At 44.8% G+C, this 11,703-nt stretch overlaps 1 pseudogene; it reads right to left on the bottom strand.

Annotated features, from left to right (window-relative positions):
• Window positions 1–1,473, bottom strand: part of LOC106725006 — a 3,317-nt pseudogene extending 1,844 nt beyond the window's left edge.
• Between the last annotated feature and the right edge of the window lie 10,230 nt (window positions 1,474–11,703).

The raw sequence follows: 11,703 nt of genomic DNA, 5'->3' as shown, positions 1-11,703 counted from the left end.
GGTGAGGCCACAACATTAGTAACAAAGAAACAGAATTTCCGGAGGATGAGGCCCAGAAATCAGGATTTTACAAAGATTCCCAAGTGATTCTAATGTGCAGCCAAGGTTGAGAACCACTGCTGTGGAGGGATATACAGCAGAAGTTTGTAATAAATGGTAACGAAAAAAGTAAAAGTAAGGTTGTAACACCATGATGAATACAATTGTGCAAAAATATGTCTGCATGTGGACAAAGCCCTGAGAAGACTTGCCATGTAAGAGCATGAGGATTATGTAGGATTTGTTTTTCTTTTCAGTAATTTCTTTTAGTGACAGTTACAGTTTTAAAAAAGCTACCCTCCACCTGCAAAAATTCATCTTTGGCTAAATAGTTCTCAAGCTTGGCTGCACGTGAGAATCACGTGGAGGTGCTTTAAAAAGATACCCAACACCTATGGTGACCAAGGGCAGACTAGGGACTGCATTTGGGGGTTGCTGACAGGGAAGGGAGCCCTCTGGAGGGATGGATGTATTTATTTTGACCTGTGGATTGATTTCAAAGGTATACACAAATGTAAAAATGCACTGAGCTGTGCTATTAATATTGGTGCATTATATATATAATGTCTACATATATACATATAGTGTATATAATGTATACACATAGTGTATATATGTATACATATATACATACATTATACAATATATATAATGTATACATATATACACACACATACATACACACCTACACATATATACATATATATACATATAATGCCTACAAATATTCAAATCTATGCAGCAAAAAGCTTTATCATGTCATTTGGTGCCATGCATGGAAGAGGGCTTCATGGTGGTTAAAGAATGGCTAGCGGTTTGGGGAGAGGCTCAGGTAACAGCCAGGCACCAGGGGGTGCAGAGGGGCCCCTCAAAGGCCTCAGGCTCCAGAGGCTCCTCGTCGTGCTGGAGGGGGAGCCTTGGAAGAGATACTGGCCCAGCCCAGCCTGGGGGCCGGCAGCCTGCGGAGGTGCCAGGTGTCACCCATCTTCTTGATGAGTTTCACCTCCTCACCCGGAAGTGGTTCTCTGGGAAGTCACAGAGATGAGGGTCTGCTCGGGGAGAGCCCAGGGCCGGCAGCTCCGAAAGGGCCTGGCTCAGGCTCCTCTCCGAGGCCAGGGCGGCCTCCATGGCCCTGAGTTTTGCCCGCTCATTTGGGGCTTCAGCACATCCTGGAAGAGGATGCAGCCACCGTGCTGGTTTTGCAACTTTAAGAGCCGATCAGCGCCCTCAGCTTCTTCTCCGACAACTCTCAGAAGAAGCGGCCCAGCCCCCAAGACCACATCCTCACGGTCCAGATAGCAGCCCCGAGAGAGGTAGGTGTGCGAGGCCCGCAGAGGCAGGCTGGCCAGGCTGTTGACCGCAGCCTCCATCTCGGTGGAGTAATTCTGACGAATTTGGGAGCTCATGGCTGTTCGGCAATAAGGAGTGAAGGTAGAAAAACCCAGTGTGTTGGCTGGTCCCGGAGGTGGTTCTGAAGGTGGTGACTGGATGAGACCCAGGAGAGAGGCCGGAGGCTGGCAGAAGGGGCGTCCCTGGGTCTGTTCCGTCCAAACACTGTTGAAGCAAGAGACAGATCGGGACCGCCGAGGGCCCCCGTGCCTGTGTTTTTATAACGGTCTCTTCTTCCCGTTCTTTTCCTTCTCCTCCTCCTCCCCCTCCTTCCTGGTGTGTGTGGATGTGTGTCTTTAGAGCAGTGGTTCTCAACCTTCTGGCCCTTTAAATACAGTTCCTCATGTTGTGACCCAACCATAAAATTATTTTCGTTGCTACTTCATAACTGTAATGTTGCTACTGTTATGAATCGTAATGTAAATTTCTGATATGCAGTATGGTCTTAGGCGACCCCTGTGAAAGGGTCGTTCGACCGACAAAGGGGTAGCGACCCACAGGTTGAGAATCGCTAGGTTAGAGTCTCTCTGAGAGTATTAGTGACACACGTTTCAGCACCTGTTAGTTTGGTTAATTCTTCCTTGTGAATGAATTTTCATTCTTGACATTGGTGCCCCCCCCTCCCCCCGACAGGCCTGGCTTTCCTCAGCTACTTGGCACTTCTTGGCTGCCTTCTGCTCTTTGACTTTAGAAATGTCTGCTGAGCTCTGACGACTGTCGGTATGGACCAGGTCACCGCCTCCCGTCGTCATGGGGGACAGGCCGTGTGCTGGTGGCTCCAGTGTGGAGATCTCTTGTCTCCGCCCTTGAGTTTTCTAGAAATGTGGGGCTGCAGAGTCTACACTCGGTACTTTCACTGGAGAAAGATGCTGCTGCAAGTCTCTCCTTAGAGGTGAAGTGGGGGAAGGGCCAGCAGGTCCAGCTGCTCCTCCAAGTGGTTCCTAAATCATGGTCTCCGAACCAGCAGCAGCAGATCAACTGGAGACTCATCAGAAATGCAAATCCTCAGGCCTCGCCCATGATCCATTGGACCAGAAACTGGGGTGGGGCCCAGCAATTTATGCTTGAACCCGCCCTCCGGGTGTAACCAAGGCCCACTCTCACAGAGCACCCAGTCCATTTCTCAGACAATCACTCTTTCTCTTTCTTGACCCTTTTTCACAGAGGGATTCTTGCATTTTGCTTTGTTGCACTTCTTCACAAGTGTACATTTTTTTTTTCCTTTTAACCCATGGAAGGCAAGGCTGTCCAATAGTACAAAGAGTCTGACTGTTCTTGCATTTTGCTTTGTTGCACTTCTTCACAAGTGTGCATTTTTTTCCCTTTTAACCAATGGAAGGCAAGGCTGTCCACTAGTACAAAGAGTCTGACTCACTTTGTTGCAACACTTGCTTTATTGTGGTGGTCTCAGACCGAACCTGTATCCCTGAGGGATGCCTGGACTCCCTTCTCTATGGAGGCCTGGAACTGAACCCACAATATTTCCGAGGTACACCTGGATTGCAAGGTGAAGTTTCTTCCTTCGTGTTTCTCCGTCAGTCCAATTCCATCTGCTTCCTATCATCCAGAAATTCCTCACATTTTCTGGTGCATTGGTAGCACCCATCCTTGCTTTCCAGTGTTCTAATGGGTTTTTAGTTTTAACTGTTGTAAAAATACATATAACATAACATTTACCATCTTAATTGTATTCATGTGTCTAGCTCAGTAGGGTTAGGTGCATTCACACTGTTGTGCAACCCTGATCACCTTGGATCTCCAGAATGAATTTCACCTTGCAAAACTGAAACTGTGCCCATCAAACAACTCCCTACCTAATGGATTTTTTAAGAGCATTTTTTTTTCTGTCATTAAAGGGACTTTTGGGTGGAAATTGAGGTCTGTAGATACATGTGCTCTGTATGCCATTTAGAAATGGTGGTTAAATACACATAAGAGAATTTACCATTTTTAGTATATAGTTTAATGGCATGAAGAAGATCCACACTGCTGTGTAAGGATCACCACATTCCATCCCCAGAACTTTTTCAGCTTCCCTAACTGGAACTGTACCCGTTAAACACCAACTCTCACCCCCTCCTAACCCCCCTGGCAACAACAACTCTCCATCCTGCCTGTATGAATTTGACTACTCTAAGTACCTCATATGAGTGGAATTACACAGTATTTGTCTCTTTGTCACTGGCTTATTTCACCTAACATGTCTTCAGGGTTCATTCATGTTATAATATGTGTTAGAATTTCCTTCCTTTTGAAAGGCTGAATAATATTCTTTTGCATGTGTATACTACATTTTGTTTACCCATTCATTCTTCAAGGGAAACTGGGGTTGCTTCCACTTTTTGGCTATTGTGAATAATCCTGCTATAAACTGGGTGTATAAATATTTCTCCGTGTTCCTGCTTTCATTTCCTTTGTGTATATAATCAGAATTGGAATTGCTGGGTCGTAAGGTAGTTCTGTTTTCAGTGTTTGGAGGAACGGCCATACTATTTTCCACAGGGGCTGCACTATTTTACATTCCCAACAGTGCAGAAGGGTTCTGATTTCTCTGCATCCTTGCCAATACCTGTTATTGTCTGTTTTGTTTTGTTGTTTGTCTGGTTTTTAAATTAATGATAGCTATCCTAATGGATGTGAAGTGATGTGGTATTGATTTTCATTCCCCGGATGTTTAATGATGTTGAGCATTTTCCCATGTGCTTCTTGGACATGGTGTATCTTCTTTGGAGAACTATGTATTCTAGTACTTTGCTCATTTCTTAATTGTGTTCTTATTTTTTTGTCATTGATTTTTAGTCGTTCTTTGTATATTCTGGATATTAATGCCTTATCCGATATGTAATGTGCAAATATTTCCCCCATTCTGTTGGTAGCCTCTTCACTTTAATACAGTGGTTCTCAACCTGAGGGTCGAGACCCCTTTGTCTGTCAAACGACCCTTTCACAGGGGTCGCCTAAGACCATCCTGCATATCAGATATTTACATTACGATTCATAACAGTAGCAACATTACAGTTATGAAGTAGCAACGAAAATAATTTTATGGTTGGGTCACAACATGAGGAACTGTATTTAAAGAGCCAGAAGGTTGACAATCACTGCTTTAATAGCATCCTTTGATGCACAGAAGTTTTTCGTTTAGATCAAGTCCAATTTGTCTATTTTCTTCTTTTGTTGCCTGTGCCTTTGGTGTCTTATCCAAGGAGATCAGTGCCAAATGCAATGTCAGGAAGCCTGATATTTTCTTCTTTGTATGCTGTCTTCCAATTACCAGTAGCAGTTTCCAATTACCTGCTAGTTAAACACAAATATCCAGCCTCCCCCTACCAATCTGCCGCCCCTCTCATTAGTATGAGTGTTAAAAACCTGGCTATTTTGCTCTCAACTCAGAGTGTAGCTATAGCTGCTCTCTGATGAAAGGCTGCAGTAAGTGCAGAAGTCTCAACGACCTTGATCTTCACCCTGATCACACTGAAAGGGACTTGAGAATAACAGAGCGAGCAGAGTTTTGGGGATCTTGGCATACAGCCTGCCTCTGCCACTGCTAGCTGGGAGATGTGGGGCAAGTCCCACCTCTTTGAGCTTCAGTTTGTTTTTTATTTTTTAAAGTGGGGATGATAATATCCACCTTTGTGTAGTTGTAAGAATGACAGGTAAGGTCTATAAATGTCTGGCTCTTGAGAGCTGGGAGCTCTGATGATTGATCACATGGTGTTAGACGTGGCTGTCCATCTCCTCTACTTGGACTCTAGCCCATGAGCCTCTCCTGGGGCCAGGCTGACACATCTTCATCTCTGGATCCCAACACTGGACCCCAAGCCTGGTCAACGGGGGGACCTCGGTTGGTGCTTGTTGAGTGAATGATTTGGAAGGTGAAAAGCGGGCCCTGGCAGCCCGCCTGAAAGCCACACTATTGTCATGCCACGCAGGCTGGAGGTTGATTCTGAGAACTCATGTGAAATGCGTTCTTGTTCCTTGAATGTATTTCTTTCCACATTATGGATACCAAAGGATGCCCATCTATTCCTCTCTCCTCTTCACTGCTGCTGTTTATCCACTTTCCACATGAAACCGATCCTGCATTGAAGATGGACTTTTGGAAGCAGTTTTGGTGGAGGTGAGAGCCAGGTGCCCAAATGTTCTGGTGTTAGCACTGAGTGTCCCGAGTCCGGGAAACCCCTCAGTTCTGGGGTTTCTCTCAGAACAGCTGGTCATTCTAGAAAGACAGAATTTCACCTCCTCACCGGGCAGATGCACTGACCACCAGGTAGAGAGCTTTGAACTCCCTCTGAAGTTCTGTGTGGTTCCAATAGTTTCCATGGAATTCAGTACTTAGATGAGTATGGAGTAGGTCAGATTTTCATTCTGGTTTCATTCACATTGTTATTCTCTGTGCAAAGTAATTCCATTGGCTACTTTTTAAAAAGTTACGAGCGTGCAGCTTTACTTGACATTCAACAGTGGCCCAAGTTGAAACTGAGAAAATAAATGTATTCCTTTTGGATCATAGCTCCTTTTCTACAAGCCTATATTTGGACTATAGTTTGCTTTCATGAAAACCAGGCTCTCTTCCTTGGTGAAGCATTTGTTCAAAGATACATCTTTATGAGCAATCTTCAGAGAAAGAGGAAGCGGGTTCATTTTCCTTTAAAAACTCTGTTGGGTGTCAAAGTTCGTGCAAAAATATCAAAATGGATTTTAAAAGAGTTGTGGCTGATATTTTCCACCCACCCCAGTGATTATTTCGCAGAGAGAAATATCGATGTGAGAGTTAAAATTTAGTGGGAGATGATTACAATGATTTAACTGAACATGGTCGGCAGGTGTTTCACATCCGGGTACATCTCTTAGGATCTCTCACTGGACCAGCAGACTCCACGTGTCCAGTGTCCACGGGTCCAGACCCTCCCCACTGTTGTCAGCCCTCCACTCAAAGTGTCCAGTCGAAAATATAGCTCTGAACAAGCCTTTCTCCTGCTTAAAAATCCTCATTAGCTATCCCACCTCTCCCAGGATAAGTCCAAAGACCTTTCAGGCTTGCGTGAGCTGATCCTCCACTGATCTAAGCCTGCTTCCCGGCTCTCTCACAGCCTCTTTAGAGCTCTCTACCTTCTTCATGTAACATAAAACCAACCATTTTAACCTGAACAATTCAGTGGCATTTAGTACATTTACCATGTTGTGCAACCATCACTAGTATCTAGTGTTGGAACATTTTCATCACCCCCAAAGGAAACTGTATACACATTAAACAGTCACTTCCCATTGTCCTCCCCCCCACCACACCCCTCCTCCCCGCCTGGCAACCATCAATCCGCTTTCTGTCTCTATGGATAGGTTTCAGATATCCAGAATCATTGTATGGAATATTGTATTGGAATCATATAATATGTGACCCTCTTTTATATCATATGTATTTTTGAGGTTCATCTGAGTGGTGGCAGTATTAAAATCCCTGCCTTTTTTGGGTCTGAATAATATTCCATTGTATGGATATACCACAATTTGTTTATCCATTCATCTGTTTAGGGACATTTGGATTGTTTCCACCTTTTGGCTACTATAAATAGTGAATGCAAGTACATGTATTTGAGTACCTATTTTCTTAAAAATTTTTTTTCTCGTCAATCCTCACCCAATTGATTTTTAGAGAGAGTTTAAGGGAGGGAGGGGTGAGAGAGACACACAGAGAAATATCGATGTGAGAGAGACACATTAAATGGTTGCCTCTCACACATGCCACGGCAGGGGCAGGGTAGCCCAGGTATGTGCCCTTGACCAGGAATCAAACCCACGGCTCTTTGGTGCATGGGCCAACACTCTAACCATTGAGCACACTGGCCAGAGCGAGCACCTGTTTTCATTTTTTGGGGGGTATATACCTAGGAGTGGAATTGCTGGAACATATAGTCATTTTATGTTTAATGTTTCAAGGAACTGCCCAATGACTTCCCTCCCCTTTCTCTTGTATTTCAATAATATAATATATTCAAACAATTTCTGTCTTAGTACAATGATAAGATGCCTTTGAGTAAAACAGGCTGGGTACATACCTGAGGGCAGGGATTGTGTCTTATCCCTCTCTGAGTGCACAGTCCCTGGTTCAGGGCTGCACTGAGAAGGACTCAGTAAATGTTTATGGAATTGGATCGACTATACGGAGATGATATGCAGTTTCATCCTTGAGGAAAAAGTGGTGTATGTGGTAAGGCTTTGAATATGCGTGTTGAGCTAAGTGGAGATACGGGGAAGTGAGGCAAAGAAGACCCTACCATCTGCTTTGAACAAAGGGAGAGGAAGGCAGCATGGTAGAACTAGTTATCCACAGACCTGGCTTCTGTTGCTGGTTTGACTTTAACTTATTGTAATTCTTGGGAAGTTAAAGTCCTCTCTCCGTCAAGTGAAAAGGTTGAATACTTCAGTGATATTCAAGTTTTTTGTTTGCTTTAAGCACTGGAACCATGTTTTTTTAAAAAATGTGAACCCATAGGTGAAAGTGGCTGGAGTATGCATTTGAGAGAGAGCGTGAAGGGGGAGGGCAGAATGCAGGGCACCCTCTGGCCCTGCAGCCCCAAGGACCTTGGCAGGACCCCAAGACTTCAAGATCCCAACACGTTTTGAGCTCCCCTCGGTAGCTCTGAGAGACCCGTGTTCTACAAAGACTGTTCTGGTTTCATTCACATTGTTATTCTCTGTGCAAAGTCATTCCATTGGCTACTTTTAAAAAGCTACGAGCGTGCAGCATTACTTTGTTCTACAAAGACTAAGTAAGCACGAACATACCCAAGTACATGCTATTCTGCAAAGAAGAATTTTTTCCAAGCAACGGAGGAACGTTTAAGGACTTAGATAGCAACTTAACCAAGAAAAGAACAAAAGGTCTCTGTGAAAAATCACAGTGACCAGTGCCCTTGGTTAAAAAGGGGACCCCCAACCTCCTTCTCGCCTCCTCCTACCTGGACAGAGGTGGCAGGTGGGCTGCATGAAGAGAACTCTCAAATATGTTTACTTTCCTAGCTGAACGGATTCCCGCACCATGAAAGCACTTCCCCGGAGAATGTCCTGCTCTGGACAAAAGCCGAACACGACCATGGGCAGGCCTGGCCCTGTCCTCCGTTCTGGTCCGTCTCGCCATCTCTCTTTTTCTCTGACATGCCCTGAAAACACGGCATTTGCAATCTACCCTCATGTTTTCTTTGATCTCTAGTTCTTTGCTTTTGAGTTACCCTGCAAAACTGGAAGTCAGCCGAGTCCCCCAGACCTTTCCCTGACACGCCTCTCCCGCCGGCAGGCCATCACCTGTCCCTCCACGGTGACCATGGCTGGCGCTCGCCTGGCCTTGGTCTCCTTCCCTTCGTCACTTCTGCTGCCGCCCGTCTGGAGGGGACACTTCTGAAAACAGATGGCCTGAACCTCACAATCTCTCCTGTTTACTCAGGTTGAGGCACAGAGGCTATCCAGGCGCGGGGGCAGGAGATGGTTTACACAGATGTCTGAACGAGCCCAGAAATACACGTTGTTTTTATCATTAACATTCCTACTTGTCGTCAGAGAGGCACAGTTTAAGCAGGGAACCACAAACAGCATCTCCATCCTGCTGTCAGCCCTCTCCTTCACTTTCCTGCTTAGGCTCTCCTGGAAATTCTAGAACTTCCTCTGAAATAGAGACTAACCCACGACTGCCCCCTTTGGTGGTAGAGCCCCAGTATAAAAATAAATAAAGAAACTCAGTTGTCATAGCCCCCTGATGTTACTGGCTTTCACTCCCAAATGGGCATACCCATAAACACTGCCATAGCCTCCCCGTTTCTGTACGGGATTTTTTTTTTAAAGGGAACTCACAGTTTTCCGGAGGATGCTCACACGATGGTAATCCCTCTTGCTCCACCATGATGCTGTGGACCCGAAGGAAAATGGAATGCCGTAATCCTGGAGGCAGCCCTTCAAAAAACGATTTGGAAGAGCTCAAGTCGGTCTTGTAAAGCCCAGAGCTTGACTCAGAAATCCTGCCGCGATCGGATTCCAACGTGCCATGCAGCATGATTATTTTCCTCCGGGGGAACCTGTGAAACAGGTCTTCGAGCTCCACTTCATGTGTCAGGGCTTTAATTGATTCTCTGCCATGTCTATCCGCCCCGTAATAGCAGTGCTGAGCACAGGACGTGTTTTACGGGAATAGTCACCCGGAGCTGAGTTTGTTGTTGCACAGCAGACAGACTATTTCACAATGAAAATAAATCTGTCCCGTGCCCTGAGAATTTCCTCCCGATGGAGTGCGCTCTGCTAATGCTGAGAACGCAGTCCTCCATAGACTTCACTTAGCAGGGATGTGGTTCCAGGGAAAACGCAGTTGCCGCTCCTTGCCAGTTCTAGGCGAACATTTTGGTTGGGAGGAAGGGTACCACAGAACCCGCATCCTTGAGTTCATTTACTTTTCTCTTGCTTTTTGAATCATGGGTTGGGGGCGATCCACAAGCTCTTATTATACTCCCATATAAAGTACCTTCACATAGGTTATCTCATTTGGTCCTCATGATAACATTGTGAGGAAGGCAGGACAGGTATCATTATACCCATTTTACAGATTGAAAAAAACTGAGTCCCAGAGAACCTTGCAACCTACTCAAGGAACCACAGATAAGTGGCCACGCAAGAACTAGAAAGCAGATACTCCTTTTAGTAATTTCTGTTTTGCTTGGAGAGTAGCCAAGACGGCTCTACCAAGAGCTTGCTGCACTGTAATTCCCCTGACCCACTCCCAACACAATTTGTTCACTCATTCAATCAACAAACGTCAGCGAGTATGAATTTTTGGGTTCAAAATTCAGATCTGCCAAGCAAGGGTAGCTTTATTTTTCTGTAATTGCAATTAAATAGTCTCTTGGGCCCTCACTCCTCCTTCCGGTGGCAGAAACATGTCTATACTAGGTCTTCCCAAGCTTGTCTTCAGTTAAAAGGCACAAGGGAGAGCGGGGAAACCTGAGAAGCTTATCCCTGGACAGCTTGCTGTCCACGTTTTCATTCCCCTTCTCTCTCTGCTTTGTTTACTTTTTAGAGTTTTCAGGCAGTTGTTGTTGATATCTTCTATGTAGTTTTTAGTTGTGTCCAGAGATTAGAGAGAGGTAGGCTGTGGTGGACATCATCCATCTTGTTAGGTGCCAGAAGTTTTCCTAATACTTTTTAAGTTTCATTTAAAAAAAAATTGATTTCAGAGAGGAAGGGAGAGAGATAGAAACATCAATGATTAGAGAGAATCATTGATTGGCTGCTTCCTGCATGCCCCACACTGGGGATTGAGTTTACAACCCGGGCATGTGCCCTGACTAGGAATCGAACCGTGACCTCCTGGTTCATAGGTCAACATCAATCACCGAGCCACGCTGGCTGGGCTCATTATTTTAATTTTAAATTTTGATCCTTCTGGAGTTAATTTTGAAGTATATTATTATTGTTGTTGTCGTTACTATTACTATAGGAAATCTTTGGCAGGAGAATAAATCGGGAACCTTAATGGGAAGAACATGGAATGTGCAGTTAGGCCAGTCTGGGTTCAAATGACTCCATCACTTACAAGTTTGTGACCTTGGGCGTGGCCTCCCTACTCTCAGCTTCCTCATTGGGATAGTAGGGATATGATAGGATCTGCCTCATAGAATTGCTGTGCGTATTAAACGAGATAATGCTAGGAAAGTATTTTGCAGTGTCTGGCACATAGGAACTTAATGGCAGTTATTGTGGTTTGATGATGTTGGTAATTATTGTTCTTATATAAGTAATGAGACAAAATAATCACGCTTGGGAGTCAGGTGCACTGAAGGTACTTCAAACCACCCAGAACATGTGTGAGGTCTGAATCAATGAGAGAGAGCTGAGTTTGTAGGACCAGGAAATGTCACTGGGAAATGGAGAATGTTGTGGGTAACACCATTCGCACTTCGTTTGGCGAATGTTAGTAGACAAGGTCAATGAAAAATCCTACATTTTAAAAGTCAGTGTTGGTTAAAGTGGGATCAGAATCATCAGGCACACCTGTTAGGATGCAGATTCTTGAAATCTTACTACTGTGACAGCATGGACGGACCTAGAGGATATTACGCTCAGTGAAATAAGTCAGACAGAAAAAGGCAAATACCATATGATTTCACTTACACGTGGAATCTAAAAAACAAAATAAACAAAACAGAAACAGACCCATAGATACAGAGAACAGATTGCTGGTTGCCAGATGAGATGGGGGTGGGAGGACAACATTAATTCCAGCAGGATCAAAGA

The sequence above is a fragment of the Myotis brandtii genome, unplaced genomic scaffold (assembly GCF_000412655.1).
Source record: "Myotis brandtii unplaced genomic scaffold, ASM41265v1 scaffold13, whole genome shotgun sequence".
Classification (NCBI taxonomy): domain Eukaryota; kingdom Metazoa; phylum Chordata; class Mammalia; order Chiroptera; family Vespertilionidae; genus Myotis; species Myotis brandtii.
This window is presented reverse-complemented; position numbering and strand designations above follow the sequence as displayed.